Consider the following 17,697-nt stretch of genomic DNA (forward strand, 5'->3'; position numbering starts at 1 on the left):
CAGGAGGGAATCCCCAGTAAGGAGCACAGAGGAAGGAAGTGATGCAGAAACCAGCAACAGAGGGCTTCTCCCTACAGGCTTGCTCCACCTGCTTTCCTCACAGCTCAGGTCTGTCAGTGTTCTGAGCAGAGAAAGAGGGTCACTCCAAGATGGATATACCAAATATGCTGCCTTGCAGGCAGCAGAGAAGTCGTGCCTCAGTGACCTAACCCTCCCTGGAACCTAACCCTCCCACACAACAGCATATTTCTTGATCGCTACACAAAACTCGTTGGATTTCTTCTTTTTCCTTGGCAGAGGAGGCTAAAGCACTTTCCTCCTGGTCACAAAATCCCTAGCCTTGTGTGTAGAGTTCATGAAGGAAAACAGCAGGTCCCTGCAACATTTGTCCTTACTGGGTACAGTCATCAGTGCGCGCCCATGTGTGTTTGTGTGTGTGTGTGTGTGTGTTTCTGTATGTGCGTGTATTAATAGATAGATATAGATACATACGTATACATATCATGTGTGGTTATATGTTCATATATATGGGTATACATAAAAGATTAGTGTGTGTGTGTGTGTGTGTGTGTGTGTGTGTGTGTGTGTGTGTGTGTGTGTAAATCTGTGTCTGTGTTAAATGAAAGAAATCACTACGGATGCTTGAACTGGACACTCATTTGTGACTACTCAGATTACTTTCTTTAATCATGCAAGGCATTCTGGGTGCACCAAGACTGTCCTGTGACCCAGAACTGGCTCCAAGGCTGTAAGGCTTCTTCCCCAAAACAACCACTTAGATGAGAGAAGACCATCTCGGTTTTCTGCAAAGATTGTTTCCAAGTCAAAGGACTTTCTGAGAACAAATCTCCCTTCTGTTGTCTACCCAAGACACCGTGAAAAACAATGATTTCGCTGTTACCTTTCTTCTAGATGTCAGGAGCATACTGGAATTCCACTGCTCCAGACCACCTGCACAGGGGTGTCCCGTCCTCGCCGCAACTCCCCCATCCTAACACCATTCCTACCTTCGGCGAGCTGCTCCACAGCCATTCCTGACTGCTCTGGATCCTACCTACCGCAGAGACTTTGCCTGCCTTGGGGAAGTTTTTCTCAATTCAGAGTCCCTCTTCACAAGTTGAGCTGTCAACTTGACAAACCCCCAAGTAGAACAGAACCGAAGGTGCATCTTTGCAGGCGGCATGTGCCCCATTCCCACACCCACACCCCCCCAGCCCCACCCGCCCGTTTGGGAGCCTGCTAGGGTAGGCTGCCCCCCCCCCGCCTCCCCCCACCCCCACCCTCCGCCCCACGCGCACACCCCGGTGTCTGTTTCGCACAGCCTTCTCTCCTTACACGGCTGCCCCGAGGCCGGCCGCACAGTCCCTTCTGGATGCCCTTTCGGACTGGTGCCCCCTGGCGCCCAGGAATCGCCTTTGGTGGCAGGGATGGGGTGGAGTCGGGTCGGAATAAGCACTGTGTGTGCCGCCCGCAGGATCTGCTGGCACCTCTCCCCATGTTACCCATTGAGGTGGAGCACAGTCCTCTGCTCAGCACTCAGGATCCGGCACTGTGCTGGCAGGGTCAGGACGGAGGCGACCGGGCAGGGCACGCATCCGCTGGGCAAAGGTTTCTTTCCCGACTCACATCCGCCACAGTGGCTTTACAACTCCCCGAATATCCTCTGCTCGCCCAAACCGCTCCGGGGGCTTGCGTGGGAAATCGTGGCTCGCCTCGCCCACAATGGCGGTCCCTGTGAAGTCGAGGCGCGGGAACCACACCATGAGCTTGTGGCTCTGCAGCGGACATCTGCTCCGCAATAACAATTGCCCACTGGAACCCCTTCCGACCCTGCAACCGTCCCTCTCTCCGTGCCACCACCACCACCACCACCAAGACCACCACCAGCACCGTATTCCATTCTCCGACATCTCCTATTCATAGTCCAAAAACCAAAAAAACAAAACAAACAAATATACATAATACACAGAGTTGTGTGTGTGTGTGTGCGTGTGTTGTCTGTATGTGTGTGTATTGATAGATAGATATAGATAGATACCTATACCTTTCATATATGGTTATATGTTCATATATATGGGTATATATAAAAGATTAATGCGTGTGCGTGTGCGTGTGCGTGTGTGTGTGAAGTGAAAGAAATCGCTACAGGGGCTTGAAGTGGACGCTCATTTGTGACTATTCGGGAAAGCTGACTGGGCCCATGGGATGCGTGCGAAGGATGCTATGCACGCGACGCAGTTGCTCCATCTGAGGCAGGTGAGGCAGGTGGGGCGGGCTAGCTAGAGGGTTTGTTCCAGACCTAAGAGCAGGCGATGAGGAGGAGATGGAGTCCTGTTGAGGCTCCATGAGTGGCATGGGTGGACGAGTGTTTGTGATGCGGGCGGCGTGTGAGGAAGGTCCGCTTGTGATGGGGGCGGGTGCGTAGTCTTGGTTCCAGGGTAAGCAGGGAGTCTGTAGTGGAGAGGTGCAAATTTGTTGTGTGGGGGCAGAGAGGCTGGGCCGGAGTGGTAGTGTGGGAAAGGAATGGGCAGCGTGCAGACAGGGAGAGCATGAAGCGGGAAGACGTCTATGGGGTATCGGGTCCCGGAGAGTGTGGTGGTGGGAGGGCGCGAGTGTGTGTGCATGTGTCCACGCGAGCGCCACGGGGCCACGCGCTAATGGTCGAGTTGTGTTGTTGGTGTGCGTTGGTGTTGGGCAAAAGTGAGCGAGGGAAGAGGTTTGGGGAAGTGAGGGTGCAGAGAGGAAGAAGAGAGGCTTCCCTGACCGGGAATCGAACCCGGGCCGCGGCGGTGAGAGCGCCGAATCCTAACCACTAGACCACCAGGGAGCGTCGGCCCGACGGCCACGGCTACCGACTCCTGGAGACACTCAGACACACAGCCTCTCCGCCACCGTGGCAGATACACTGCTTGCCCGCCTGGAAGCCTCCGGCCTCCGGCGGACTACTACAGGCCCGCCCAATGCTTAGTCCCTCCTTAGGAGGCTGGAGTTCGGCGTTGGGCGTTGGGCGTTGGGCGTTGGGCGTTGGGCGTTGGGCGTTGGGCGTTGGGTGTTGGGCGTTTCGCAATCCGCGCCTCTACCTGCCCTGCCTCTTGCCCCCTGTCTCTGCCGCCAACCAGGGTGCGACCTCCTGGACTAGGCACCGCTGCCCCTGCCTCTTCTCTTCCCGCCCGTTCCAAAGTAAAAAGGTCTGGCACTTGGGCTTCGCTCGCTAGCGCAGCCAGGCGACAAGCACAAGCTCAGAGGCGCCTGGCAGGGTGCCCCAGGGCTCGGGACCTTGGCAAAACGTGGGCACGCTGCGTTGGCCGGGAATCGAACCCGGGTCAACTGCTTGGAAGGCAGCTATGCTCACCACTATACCACCAACGCTGCACCGCTGGGACGGCGCCCACACGACGCCGCCGACTGACAGACTGACTCCGGACAGAGCCCAGAGCCTTCCACGACGACGCCTACCGCTGACTTCCCTCCCTGCGCACGCCCGGGTGGGTGACCCGAACCCCGACCACACCCACGGCTCCGCCGCTCCGCGCTTTTCCTCGCCGTCTCACGCGCGCTGCGCGCTTAGCGCACTCGCACGCACACGCCTTTCCTCTGGGGCGCTCTCGCCTCCTGCCTGCTGCCAGCCAGCGCCCCCGGGGCCACCACCCCGACAGGCCTGGCACACCGCTCCAGCCCAGAGAGGCAGGCGCACGCCGCCCGTTCGGGCACACCCGGAGCCCACCGCGGTTGGGGTCGGGATGGGAGGGCTCGCTAGGGCTAGGGGCGGACGGGGAGCGTGTTGGCAGGCCCCAGGCGCTGGGCGAGCGGCCAGAAAAAGGGTTTGAGAGCTTCGGGGCGGCTTTGCTGGAGGACACCGTGCTGGGCTGGATCGTCTGGGTCTGCGTGTGGGGCGGGGGTGGAAGGGACAGCACCCCGCGGGCCACCCACTTGTCTTTCCAAAAAGGACGCTACGTCTCCCCGTCGGGGAATCGAACCCCGGTCTCCCGCGTGACAGGCGGGGATACTCACCACTATACTAACGAGGACAACGCCGACTACGACGCACCGTCGCCCGACCGTCTACGACGACACACACGACCCACAACCTCCGTCTCACCCAACGTCCACCTCTTCTTCTACACTCCACCGCAACCCAAAAGCCCCCGGGACCCGGCGACAACAGCAGGACCACGACCCGCAGCCCTGGGGGACCGTGCGGCTGGACCGTTGCCACCCCGCCGGCCTGGAGACCCGGCCTCTGAGCGCTGACGACTGGCTGCCCGCATCACTCGCCGACGGCATCACCAGAGGCTGGCGCCACACACCTGGACCTGCGGGCCTGCCTGCTGGGCTGCGGGCATCCGGACCGGGACCGGGAGGGGCTCTGGCGCCTAGCAGAGTCTCCACGTCGACGCGCTGGCGCTGGCACCGGGCGAGGCGGAGCAGGCATGAGTTGGGCGGGCTAGGCACGCAGCTTGAGCACCCAGACGCGACCGGCCCCACGCCAGCCCGGGCGCCCCTGCGCGTCAAGTCCGCATCCGGGCGCGCGCGCGTGGGCGCCGGACGCCTGCGAGGCGAGTGAGATGGAGCCCAAACCGCCGTCAGGATGGCCGAGCGGTCTAAGGCGCTGCGTTCAGGTCGCAGTCTCCCCTGGAGGCGTGGGTTCGAATCCCACTCCTGACAGCCTCGCCTTTTGCCACCGCACCCCACCCCACACACCGCATCTCTTGCCTCCATCCTCAACCTCTCCAGCGCCTCCACACTCCTCGCCTCCCAAACTTGGTGCCACAGATCTGGATCTGTCGGGGCTCACCCCAGGACCTCAGCTCGGGGCCCGGACTCTCCTACCCTCTGGCGCGGCCTCCCCTGACTGGTTCATCCATCTATCCATGCATCCATGCATCCATGCATCCATGCATCCATGCATCCATGCATCCATCCATCCATCCATCCATCCATCCATCCCTCCATCCCTCCAACCATGTATCCATGTATCCATGCATCCTTCCATGCACGCATCCTTCCATCCACCCACCCACCAACCCAACCAACCGTCCGTGAATCCATCCATGTTTGCCTCCATCCATCCATGCACCTCTGCATCCATGAATCCACGCATGCATGCACGCATGCCTCCATGAATCCATACCTCCATGCATGCCTGCATGCCTGCATCATTTCCGGCCCAGGCACTGTCGGGGGGGAAACATGTTCTAATAATGGGTCTTGGGCCCTGGCAGGAAGCACAGGCTGAGAGTTCATCAGGTGATGGCAGGAGACAGGGCATGGGTGGTTCAGTGGTAGAATTCTCGCCTGCCACGCGGGAGGCCCGGGTTCGATTCCCGGCCCATGCAGAGTCCAGTCCCTTTTGGTCTTCACGCCCACATTGCCCTTGGACAGCCTGCGCTGTACACCACACCTCCTCCACATACACAGACACACTCCACTGGGCCACTGCACACACACTCTGGCCTGTAAGCCTTGCCTCTCCTCATTCTGACAACTACCTAGAGCCTCCTTCAAATCACTTGACACACTCAGCCTACCCACTCGCCTCCACCAACAAGAAACTACACACTCAGCCTACCCACTCGCCTCCACCACCCTCTTATGCTTTCCCTTCTCCATCTTCTTCTCCAAGGAGTTATATATTTGTTTTCTGGAGGTACACTCTCCCTCTCTTTAGATACACCAGAAGACACCACATACACCAGATTCATCAGATTCCATTACACGTGGTTGGGAGCCACCATGTGCTTGCTGGCAATTAAACTCAGGACCTCTGTAAGAGCAATTGGTGCTCTTACCCACTGAGACATCTAAACCTGACACCACCTTCACCTACAGGCTCCCTCCCTACAGTGCTGGACATAACCCCTCCTCCTCCTCTTCCTCCTCTGGGATGTGGACTTGGCTAACCCGACAACTCTCTTCTGTGTCTTCATCCTGCTAGAGCCCAACCTCACATCCTTCCGGTCCACGGTCCACTCCTCCCTCTCTGCCCAATGGGTGGGGTGTGCTTCTGAGAGTAACCCTGCATGCACACAGACACACACGGGAAAAGAGCGGGATAGGGGGAGGGGGAGAGGTAGTGGGAGGAGGACGGGGAGGGGGAGGGGAGGGGGAGGAGGATGGGGTGGGGGTTGTAGAGGGAGAGAGGAGGGAGAGGGAGAGGAAGAGAGGGGACAGGGGGAGGATGAGAGGAGGGAGAGGGTGGGAGGGGCAGGGGAGGGGAGAGGGAGGGGAAGGGGGAGGGGAAGGGGAGAGGGAGGGGCAGGGGGAGGGGCAGAGACAGAGACAGAGTCAGAGACAGAGAAGGAGGGAGGGGGACACACACATATCCAACAAGGGAGACAGACAGACAGAGAAAGATACATACCCACACATGACTTTGGGAGCACCCACTCAGAGAGACAGAGAGACAGAGGAAGAGAGAGACAGAGAGGAAGAGAGACACACGAAGACCACATGCAGATAGACAGACAGAGTAAGAGAGAGGGACACACACACACACACACACACACAGCACAGCCATGAGAAGCACAAGCGCCAACAATTGATTCCATGGTCCTCCATGCCAAGCCCTGCCTCCCTTACAGGTCCCTCAATGACCATCCCTGATGGTCGCACCCAGGGTTGTTACACTGCATCTGCTGCCGCCCCAGCTGTTAATGGGGATGCCTCGGTTGGTCAGGTGTTTGTTTATTTATTTATTTGTTTGTTTGTTTGTTTGTTTTTTCTTGCACCTGCTGCTGGTGGTGATGGTTGTCTTATGGCTGATGCTGTTTCTGATGCTGCTCCTCTTCCTGCTGCTGTTGCTGCTACTGGGTGTGCTGGTCCTTTATGAGGGTCGTGGAAAGAACAGGAGCTGAAGCACCCCAGCCCCTGCCTGGGAGCAGGCTGCAGGACCCATGCCTGCCGTGCATCCCCAATCCTCAGCTGCTCTCTGGCATCCATCCCCTCATGCCTTCCATCCACCACAGTTTGGCTGGCTCCTGCACATTCTCAAATGACTGGCTAGCGTGAGATGCACACTGGGCACCCATGCAACTTGGCACCTGTCTTTTGAACTTCAGGAAATAGTCCCAGGGGGTTTGACCATGGCTTGTTTCTCAGCTCCAGCTGAGCACCATCAATGATTTGTCCGTGCACGGTCGGGCGAGGTCTCACCTTGGTGGATCCGCTCTCCTGCTCATTACTCACGGATGATTCTCCAGCCCTGGCTGATCTGGACCACAGATTCTTGACTCAGAACCCCAAATGGCTTCAGCAGAGTCTATCAGGGACTCCCAAGATGCCCTCTGAGTGTCTGGGGTGGGGGCAGTTGGGATCGATATAAAAACAACTTAGTGAGTCCTGCCTCCGTCTTGTCAGCTCCATTGCTCTCCAGATGTCCTTCCAAGCTGCCTGGGAGAGCACAGGGAACTTGGAGCATCCAGCTTGAGCCTTTCCAGCACAGAGCTCAAAGTCCCTCCACCCTCCCCAAAGAGGTACCTGCCAGGTGTGTCCCAGCAATACCCCACTCCTGGTACCAATTTCTGTCTGAGCTAGAGTTTCTGTTCTTGGGGGTCAAACACCATAACCCAAAGCAACCTTGACAAGGAAGTGCTTGTTTCATTCACCTTAATTAAGGCTGGCTCAGAAGTCCCTCCAGGAGGGAATCCCCAGTAAGGAGCACAGAGGAAGGAAGTGATGCAGAAACCAGCAACAGAGGGCTTCTCCCTACAGGCTTGCTCCACCTGCTTTCCTCACAGCTCAGGTCTGTCAGTGTTCTGAGCAGAGAAAGAGGGTCACTCCAAGATGGATATACCAAATATGCTGCCTTGCAGGCAGCAGAGAAGTCGTGCCTCAGTGACCTAACCCTCCCTGGAACCTAACCCTCCCACACAACAGCATATTTCTTGATCGCTACACAAAACTCGTTGGATTTCTTCTTTTTCCTTGGCAGAGGAGGCTAAAGCACTTTCCTCCTGGTCACAAAATCCCTAGCCTTGTGTGTAGAGTTCATGAAGGAAAACAGCAGGTCCCTGCAACATTTGTCCTTACTGGGTACAGTCATCAGTGCGCGCCCATGTGTGTTTGTGTGTGTGTGTGTGTGTGTTTCTGTATGTATGTGTATTAATAGATAGATATAGATACATACGTATACATATCATGTGTGGTTATATGTTCATATATATGGGTATACATAAAAGATTAATGTGTGTGTGTGTGTGTGTGTGTGTGTGTGTGTGTCTGTGTCTGTGTCTGTGTCTGTGTTAAATGAAAGAAATCACTACGGATGCTTGAAGTGGACACTCATTTGTGACTAATCGGATTACTTTCTTTAATCATGCAAGGCATTCTGGGTGCACCAAGACTGTCTTGTGACCCAGAACTGGCTCCAAGGCTGTAAGGCTTCTTCCCCAAAAGAACCGCTTAGATGAGAGAAGACCATCTCAGTTTTCTGCAAAGATTGTTTCCAAGTCAAAGGCCTTTCTGAGAACAAATCTCCCTTCTGTTGTCTACCCAAGACACCGTGAAAAACAATGATTTCGCTGTTACCTTTCTTCTAGATGTCAGGAGCATACTGGAATTCCACTGCTCCAGACCACCTGCACAGGGGTGTCCCGTCCTCGCCGCAACTCCCCCATCCTAACACCATTCCTACCTTCGGCGAGCTGCTCCACAGTCATTCCTGACTGCTCTGGATCCTACCGCAGAGACTTTGCCTGCCTTGGGGAAGTTTTTCTCAATTCAGAGTCCCTCTTCACAAGTTGAGCTGTCAACTTGACAAACCCCCAAGTAGAACAGAACCGAAGGTGCATCTTTGCAGGCGGCATGTGCCCCATTCCCACACCCACACCCACACCAGCCCCACCCGCCCGTTTGGGAGCCTGCTAGGGTAGGCTACCCCCCCCCGCCTCCCCCTACCCCCACCCTCCGCCCCACGCGCACACCCCGGTGTCTGTTTCGCACAGCCTTCTCTCCTTACACGGCTGCCCCGAGGCCGGCCGCACAGTCCCTTCTGGATGCCCTTTCGGACTGGTGCCCCCTGGCGCCCAGGAATCGCCTTTGGTGGCAGGGATGGGGTGGAGTCGGGTCGGAATAAGCACTGTGTGTGCCGCCCGCAGGATCTGCTGGCACCTCTCCCCATGTTACCCATTGAGGTGGAGCACAGTCCTCCGCTCAGCACTCAGGATCCGGCACTGTGCTGGCAGGGTCAGGACGGAGGCGACCGGGCAGGGCACGCATCCGCTGGGCAAAGGTTTCTTTCCCGACTCACATCCGCCACAGTGGCTTTACAACTCCCCGAATATCCTCTGCTCGCCCAAACCGCTCCGGGGGCTTGCGTGGGAAATCGTGGCTCGCCTCGCCCACAATGGCGGTCCCTGTGAAGTCGAGGCGCGGGAACCACACCATGAGCTTGTGGCTCTGCAGCGGACATCTGCTCCGCAATAACAATTGCCCACTGGAACCCCTTCCGACCCTGCAACCGTCCCTCTCTCCGTGCCACCACCACCAACACCACCAAGACCACCACCAGCACCGTATTCCATTCTCCGACATCTCCTATTCATAGTCCAAAAAACAAAAAAAACAAAACAAACAAATATACATAATACACAGAGTTGTGTGTGTGTGTGCGTGTGTTGTCTGTATGTGTGTGTATTGATAGATAGATATAGATAGATACCTATACCTTTCATATATGGTTATATGTTCATATATATGGGTATATATAAAAGATGAATGCGTGTGCCTGTGCGTGTGTGTGTGAAGTGAAAGAAATCGCTACAGGGGCTTGAAGTGGACGCTCATTTGTGACTATTCGGGAAAGCTGACTGGGCCCATGGGATGCGTGCGAAGGATGCTATGCACGCGACGCAGTTGCTCCATCTGAGGCAGGTGAGGCAGGTGGGGCGGGCTAGCTAGAGGGTTTGTTCCAGACCTAAGAGCAGGCGATGAGGAGGAGATGGAGTCCTGTTGAGGCTCCATGAGTGGCATGGGTGGACGAGTGTTTGTGATGCGGGCGGCGTGTGAGGAAGGTCCGCTTGTGATGGGGGCGGGTGCGTAGTCTTGGTTCCAGGGTAAGCAGGGAGTCTGTAGTGGAGAGGTGCAAATTTGTTGTGTGGGGGCAGAGAGGCTGGGCCGGAGTGGTAGTGTGGGAAAGGAATGGGCAGCGTGCAGACAGGGAGAGCGTGAAGCGGGAAGACGTCTATGGGGTATCGGGTCCCGGAGAGTGTGGTCGTGGGAGGGCGCGCGTGTGTGTGCATGTGTCCACGCGAGGGCCACGGGGCCACGCGCTAATGGTCGAGTTGTGTTGTTGGTGTGCGTTGGTGTTGGGCAAAAGTGAGCGAGGGAAGAGGTTTGGGGAAGTGAGGGTGCAGAGAGGAAGAAGAGAGGCTTCCCTGACCGGGAATCGAACCCGGGCCGCGGCGGTGAGAGCGCCGAATCCTAACCACTAGACCACCAGGGAGCGTCGGCCCGACGGCCACGGCTACCGACTCCTGGAGACACTCAGACACACAGCCTCTCCGCCACCGTGGCAGATACACTGCTTGCCCGCCTGGAAGCCTCCGGCCTCCGGCGGACTACTACAGGCCCGCCCAATGCTTAGTCCCTCCTTAGGAGGCTGGAGTTCGGCGTTGGGCGTTGGGCGTTGGGCGTTGGGCGTTGGGCGTTGGGCGTTGGGCGTTGGGTGTTGGGCGTTTCGCAATCCGCGCCTCTACCTGCCCTGCCTCTTGCCCCCTGTCTCTGCCGCCAACCAGGGTGCGACCTCCTGGACTAGGCACCGCTGCCCCTGCCTCTTCTCTTCCCGCCCGTTCCAAAGTAAAAAGGTCTGGCACTTGGGCTTCGCTCGCTAGCGCAGCCAGGCGACAAGCACAAGCTCAGAGGCGCCTGGCAGGGTGCCCCAGGGCTCGGGACCTTGGCAAAACGTGGGCACGCTGCGTTGGCCGGGAATCGAACCCGGGTCAACTGCTTGGAAGGCAGCTATGCTCACCACTATACCACCAACGCTGCACCGCTGGGACGGCGCCCACACGACGCCGCCGACTGACAGACTGACTCCGGACAGAGCCCAGAGCCTTCCACGACGACGCCTACCGCTGACTTCCCTCCCTGCGCACGCCCGGGTGGGTGACCCGAACCCCGACCACACCCACGGCTCCGCCGCTCCGCGCTTTTCCTCGCCGTCTCACGCGCGCTGCGCGCTTAGCGCACTCGCACGCACACGCCTTTCCTCTGGGGCGCTCTCGCCTCCTGCCTGCTGCCAGCCAGCGCCCCCGGGGCCACCACCCCGACAGGCCTGGCACACCGCTCCAGCCCAGAGAGGCAGGCGCACGCCGCCCGTTCGGGCACACCCGGAGCCCACCGCGGTTGGGGTCGGGATGGGAGGGCTCGCTAGGGCTAGGGGCGGACGGGGAGCGTGTTGGCAGGCCCCAGGCGCTGGGCGAGCGGCCAGAAAAAGGGTTTGAGAGCTTCGGGGCGGCTTTGCTGGAGGACACCGTGCTGGGCTGGATCGTCTGGGTCTGCGTGTGGGGCGGGGGTGGAAGGGACAGCACCCCGCGGGCCACCCACTTGTCTTTCCAAAAAGGACGCTACGTCTCCCCGTCGGGGAATCGAACCCCGGTCTCCCGCGTGACAGGCGGGGATACTCACCACTATACTAACGAGGACAACGCCGACTACGACGCACCGTCGCCCGACCGTCTACGACGACACACACGACCCACAACCTCCGTCTCACCCAACGTCCACCTCTTCTTCTACACTCCACCGCAACCCAAAAGCCCCCGGGACCCGGCGACAACAGCAGGACCACGACCCGCAGCCCTGGGGGACCGTGCGGCTGGACCGTTGCCACCCCGCCGGCCTGGAGACCCGGCCTCTGAGCGCTGACGACTGGCTGCCCGCATCACTCGCCGACGGCATCACCAGAGGCTGGCGCCACACACCTGGACCTGCGGGCCTGCCTGCTGGGCTGCGGGCATCCGGACCGGGACCGGGAGGGGCTCTGGCGCCTAGCAGAGTCTCCACGTCGACGCGCTGGCGCTGGCACCGGGCGAGGCGGAGCAGGCATGAGTTGGGCGGGCTAGGCACGCAGCTTGAGCACCCAGACGCGACCGGCCCCACGCCAGCCCGGGCGCCCCTGCGCGTCAAGTCCGCATCCGGGCGCGCGCGCGTGGGCGCCGGACGCCTGCGAGGCGAGTGAGATGGAGCCCAAACCGCCGTCAGGATGGCCGAGCGGTCTAAGGCGCTGCGTTCAGGTCGCAGTCTCCCCTGGAGGCGTGGGTTCGAATCCCACTCCTGACAGCCTCGCCTTTTGCCACCGCACCCCACCCCACACACCGCATCTCTTGCCTCCATCCTCAACCTCTCCAGCGCCTCCACACTCCTCGCCTCCCAAACTTGGTGCCACAGATCTGGATCTGTCGGGGCTCACCCCAGGACCTCAGCTCGGGGCCCGGACTCTCCTACCCTCTGGCGCGGCCTCCCCTGACCGGTTCATCCATCTATCCATGCATCCATGCATCCATGCATCCATCCATCCATCCAACCAACCATGTATCCATGCATCCATGCATCCTTCCATGCACGCATCCTTCCATCCACCCACCCACCAACCCAACCAACCGTCCGTGAATCCATCCATGTTTGCCTCCATCCATCCATGCACCTCTGCATCCATGAATCCACGCATGCATGCACGCATGCCTCCATGAATCCATACCTCCATGCATGCATGCATGCCTGCATGCCTGCATCATTTCCGGCCCAGGCTCTGTCGGGGGGGAAACATGTTCTAATAATGGGTCTTGGGCCCTGGCAGGAAGCACAGGCTGAGAGTTCATCAGGTGATGGCAGGAGACAGGGCATGGGTGGTTCAGTGGTAGAATTCTCGCCTGCCACGCGGGAGGCCCGGGTTCGATTCCCGGCCCATGCAGAGTCCAGTCCCTTTTGGTCTTCACGCCCACATTGCCCTTGGACAGCCTGCGCTGTACACCACACCTCCTCCACATACAAAGACACACTCCACTGGGCCACTGGGCCACTGGGCCACTGGGCCACTGCACACACACTCTGGCCTGCCTGTAAGCCTTGCCTCTCCTCATTCTGACAACTACCTAGAGCCTCCTTCAAATCACCTGACACACTCAGCCTACCCACTCGCCTCCACCAACAAGAAACTACACACTCAGCCTACCCACTCGCCTCCACCACCCTCTTATGCTTTCCCTTCTCCATCTTCTTCTCCAAGGAGTTATATATTTGTTTTCTGGAGGTACACTCTCCCTCTCTTTAGATACACCAGAAGACACCACATACACCAGATTCATCAGATTCCATTACATGTGGTTGGGAGCGACCATGTGCTTGCTGGCAATTAAACTCAGGACCTCTGTAAGAGCAATTGGTGCTCTTACCCACTGAGACATCTAAACCTGACACCACCTTCACCTACAGGCTCCCTCCCTACAGTGCTGGACATAACCCCTCCTCCTCCTCTTCCTCCTCTGGGATGTGGACTTGGCTAACCCGACAACTCTCTTCTGTGTCTTCATCCTGCTAGAGCCCAACCTCACATCCTTCCGGTCCACGGTCCACTCCTCCCTCTCTGCCCAATGGGTGGGGTGTGCTTCTGAGAGTAACCCTGCATGCACACAGACACACACGGGAAAAGAGCGGGATAGGGGGAGGGGGAGAGGTAGTGGGAGGAGGACGGGGAGGGGGAGGGGAGGGGGAGGAGGATGGGGTGGGGGTTGTAGAGGGAGAGAGGAGGGAAAGGGAGAGGAAGAGAGGGGACAGGGGGAGGATGAGAGGAGGGAGAGGGTGGGAGGGGCAGGGGAGGGGAGAGGGAGGGGAAGGGGGAGGGGAAGGGGAGAGGGAGGGGCAGGGGGAGGGGCAGAGACAGAGACAGAGTCAGAGACAGAGAAGGAGGGAGGGGGACACACACATATCCAACAAGGGAGACAGACAGACAGAGAAAGATACATACCCACACATGACTTTGGGAGCACCCACTCAGAGAGACAGAGAGACAGAGGAAGAGAGAGACAGAGAGGAAGAGAGACACACGAAGACCACATGCAGATAGACAGACAGAGTAAGAGAGAGGGACACACACACACACACACACACACAGCACAGCCATGAGAAGCACAAGCGCCAACAATTGATTCCATGGTCCTCCATGCCAAGCCCTGCCTCCCTTACAGGTCCCTCAATGACCATCCCTGATGGTCGCACCCAGGGTTGTTACACTGCATCTGCTGCCGCCCCAGCTGTTAATGGGGATGCCTCGGTTGGTCAGGTGTTTGTTTATTTATTTATTTGTTTGTTTGTTTGTTTGTTTTTTCTTGCACCTGCTGCTGGTGGTGATGGTTGTCTTATGGCTGATGCTGTTTCTGATGCTGCTCCTCTTCCTGCTGCTGTTGCTGCTACTGGGTGTGCTGGTCCTTTATGAGGGTCGTGGAAAGAACAGGAGCTGAAGCACCCCAGCCCCTGCCTGGGAGCAGGCTGCAGGACCCATGCCTGCCGTGCATCCCCAATCCTCAGCTGCTCTCTGGCATCCATCCCCTCATGCCTTCCATCCATCACAGTTTGGCTGGCTCCTGCACATTCTCAAATGACTGGCTAGCGTGAGATGCACACTGGGCACCCATGCAACTTGGCACCTGTCTTTTGAACTTCAGGAAATAGTCCCAGGGGGTTTGACCATGGCTTGTTTCTCAGCTCCAGCTGAGCACCATCAATGATTTGTCCGTGCACGGTCGGGCGAGGTCTTACCTTGGTGGATCCGCTCTCCTGCTCATTACTCACGGATGATTCTCCAGCCCTGGCTGATCTGGACCACAGATTCTTGGCTCAGAACCCCAAATGGCTTCAGCAGAGTCTATCAGGGACTCCCAAGATGCCCTCTGAGTGTCTGGGGTGGGGGCAGTTGGGATCGATATAAAAACAACTTAGTGAGTCCTGCCTCCGTCTTGTCAGCTCCATTGCTCTCCAGATGTCCTTCCAAGCTGCCTGGGAGAGCACAGGGAACATGGAGCATCCAGCTTGAGCCTTTCCAGCACAGAGCTCAAAGTCCCTCCACCCTCCCCAAAGAGGTACCTGCCAGGTGTGTCCCAGCAATACCCCACTCCTGGTACCAATTTCTGTCTGAGCTAGAGTTTCTGTTCTTGGGGGTCAAACACCATAACCCAAAGCAACCTTGACAAGGAAGTGCTTGTTTCATTCACCTTAATTAAGGCTGGCTCAGAAGTCCCTCCAGGAGGGAATCCCCAGTAAGGAGCACAGAGGAAGGAAGTGATGCAGAAACCAGCAACAGAGGGCTTCTCCCTACAGGCTTGCTCCACCTGCTTTCCTCACAGCTCAGGTCTGTCAGTGTTCTGAGCAGAGAAAGAGGGTCACTCCAAGATGGATATACCAAATATGCTGCCTTGCAGGCAGCAGAGAAGTCGTGCCTCAGTGACCTAACCCTCCCTGGAACCTAACCCTCCCACACAACAGCATATTTCTTGATCGCTACACAAAACTCGTTGGATTTCTTCTTTTTCCTTGGCAGAGGAGGCTAAAGCACTTTCCTCCTGGTCACAAAATCCCTAGCCTTGTGTGTAGAGTTCATGAAGGAAAACAGCAGGTCCCTGCAACATTTGTCCTTACTGGGTACAGTCATCAGTGCGCGCCCATGTGTGTTTGTGTGTGTGTGTGTGTGTTTCTGTATGTATGTGTATTAATAGATAGATATAGATACATACGTATACATATCATGTGTGGTTATATGTTCATATATATGGGTATACATAAAAGATTAATGTGTGTGTGTGTGTGTGTGTGTGTGTGTGTTGTGTGTGTGTGTGTGTGTGTGTGTGTGTGTCTGTGTGTCTGTGTGTCTGTGTTAAATGAAAGAAATCACTATGGATGCTTGAACCGGACACTCATTTGTGACTATTCGGATTACTTTCTTTAATCATGCAAGGCATTCTGGGTGCACCAAGACTGTCTTGTGACCCAGAACTGGCTCCAAGGCTGTAAGGCTTCTTCCCCAAAAGAACCACTTAGATGAGAGAAGACCATCTCGGTTTTCTGCAAAGATTGTTTCCAAGTCAAAGGACTTTCTGAGAACAAATCTCCCTTCTGTTGTCTACCCAAGACACCGTGAAAAACAATGATTTCGCTGTTACCTTTCTTCTAGATGTCAGGAGCATACTGGAATTCCACTGCTCCAGACCACCTGCACAGGGGTGTCCCGTCCTCGCCGCAACTCCCCCATCCTAACACCATTCCTACCTTCGGCGAGCTGCTCCACAGCCATTCCTGACTGCTCTGGATCCTACCGCAGAGACTTTGCCTGCCTTGGGGAAGTTTTTCTCAATTCAGAGTCCCTCTTCACAAGTTGAGCTGTCAACTTGACAAACCCCCAAGTAGAACAGAACCGAAGGTGCATCTTTGCAGGCGGCATGTGCCCCATTCCCACACCCACACCCACACCAGCCCCACCCGCCCGTTTGGGAGCCTGCTAGGGTAGGCTGCCCCCCCCCCCGTCCCACCTCCACCCTCCGCCCCACGCGCACACCCCGGTGTCTGTTTCGCACAGCCTTCTCTCCTTACACGGCTGCCCCGAGGCCGGCCGCACAGTCCCTTCTGGATGCCCTTTCGGACTGGTGCCCCATGGCGCCCAGGAATCGCCTTTGGTGGCAGGGATGGGGTGGAGTCGGGTCGGAATAAGCACTGTGTGTTCCGCCCGCAGGTTCTGCTGGTACCTCTCACCATACTACCCATTGAGGTGGAGCACAGTCCTCCGCTCAGCACTCAGGATCCGGCACTGTGCTGGCAGGGTCAGGACGGAGGCAACCGGGCAGGGCACGCATCCGCTGTGCAAAGGTTTTTTTTCCGACTCGCATCCACCACTGTGGCCAGGACACCAGGATCCCGAGAAACAGTGGCTTTACAACTCCCCGATTATCCTCTGCTCGCCCAACCCGCTCTGGGGGCTTGCCTGGGAAATCGTGGCTCGTCTCGCGCACAATGGCGGTCCCTGTGAAGTCGGGGCGCGGGAACCACACCATGAGCTTGTTCCTCTGCAGCGGACATCTGCCCCGCAATAACAACTGCCCACTGGAACCCCTTCCGACCCTGCAACCGTCCCTCTCTCCGTGCCACCACCACCACCACCACCAAGACCACCACCAGCACCGTATTCCATTCTCCGATATCTCCTATACATATTCCCCCCTTCAAAAAAAAAAAAAAAAAAAACTAAAACCCCAAATATACATAATACACAGAGTTGTGTGTGTGTGCGTGTATGTGTCTGTATGTGTGTGTATTGATAGATACATATAGATATATACCTATACATATCATATATGGTTATATGTTCATATATGTGGGTATATTAAAAGATTAATGCGTGTCCCTGTGTGTGTGTGTGTGCCTGCACGTGCTCTTTTGTGACTATATCCTAATTTAAAATATCCCGTTTATTTTAACGTACATTTGACTGCATGGCTGGCTACCTGTGCTCAGGTACCCTGTGCCTGTTTCCTCAGATCTTCCTGTGTGAATCTTTCCGTGCCTGGCTCTATCCCAGGATTCTTCTGCCTCATTGATCTTTTACATTTCAGTTCCTGCCAAAGCCATAGGCCATAGGCTTTTTAATTGACAGGTGATGCATCCATGATACTCCAGATATTCACTCTACAATTCCCCCATTTAGTCCAATAAAAG

General features: G+C 57.0%; 10 non-coding genes across 10 annotated transcripts; 4 read left to right on the forward strand and 6 right to left on the reverse strand.

Moving 5' to 3' along the window:
* Positions 1–2,755: 2,755 nt before the first annotated feature.
* n-TEctc8 lies at positions 2,756–2,827 on the reverse strand. Its single transcript has one exon. It is a non-coding gene; the product is annotated as a tRNA-Glu (tRNA).
* A 470-nt stretch (positions 2,828–3,297) lies between these two features.
* On the reverse strand, positions 3,298–3,369 carry n-TGtcc5. Its single transcript has one exon. It is a non-coding gene; the product is annotated as a tRNA-Gly (tRNA).
* A 587-nt stretch (positions 3,370–3,956) lies between these two features.
* Positions 3,957–4,028, reverse strand: n-TDgtc7. The gene has a single exon. It is a non-coding gene; the product is annotated as a tRNA-Asp (tRNA).
* A 554-nt stretch (positions 4,029–4,582) lies between these two features.
* Positions 4,583–4,665, forward strand: n-TLcag7. Its single transcript has one exon. It is a non-coding gene; the product is annotated as a tRNA-Leu (tRNA).
* Positions 4,666–5,265: 600 nt separating this feature from the next.
* n-TGgcc13 lies at positions 5,266–5,336 on the forward strand. Its single transcript has one exon. It is a non-coding gene; the product is annotated as a tRNA-Gly (tRNA).
* Positions 5,337–10,369: 5,033 nt separating this feature from the next.
* On the reverse strand, positions 10,370–10,441 carry n-TEctc7. Its single transcript has one exon. It is a non-coding gene; the product is annotated as a tRNA-Glu (tRNA).
* Positions 10,442–10,911: 470 nt separating this feature from the next.
* Positions 10,912–10,983, reverse strand: n-TGtcc4. Its single transcript has one exon. It is a non-coding gene; the product is annotated as a tRNA-Gly (tRNA).
* A 587-nt stretch (positions 10,984–11,570) lies between these two features.
* Positions 11,571–11,642, reverse strand: n-TDgtc6. The gene has a single exon. It is a non-coding gene; the product is annotated as a tRNA-Asp (tRNA).
* Positions 11,643–12,196: 554 nt separating this feature from the next.
* Positions 12,197–12,279, forward strand: n-TLcag8. Its single transcript has one exon. It is a non-coding gene; the product is annotated as a tRNA-Leu (tRNA).
* Positions 12,280–12,839: 560 nt separating this feature from the next.
* Positions 12,840–12,910, forward strand: n-TGgcc14. The gene has a single exon. It is a non-coding gene; the product is annotated as a tRNA-Gly (tRNA).
* Positions 12,911–17,697: the final 4,787 nt, after the last annotated feature.

Source organism: Mus musculus, chromosome 1, assembly GCF_000001635.26.
Source record: "Mus musculus strain C57BL/6J chromosome 1, GRCm38.p6 C57BL/6J".
NCBI classification, from domain to species: Eukaryota; Metazoa; Chordata; class Mammalia; order Rodentia; family Muridae; genus Mus; species Mus musculus.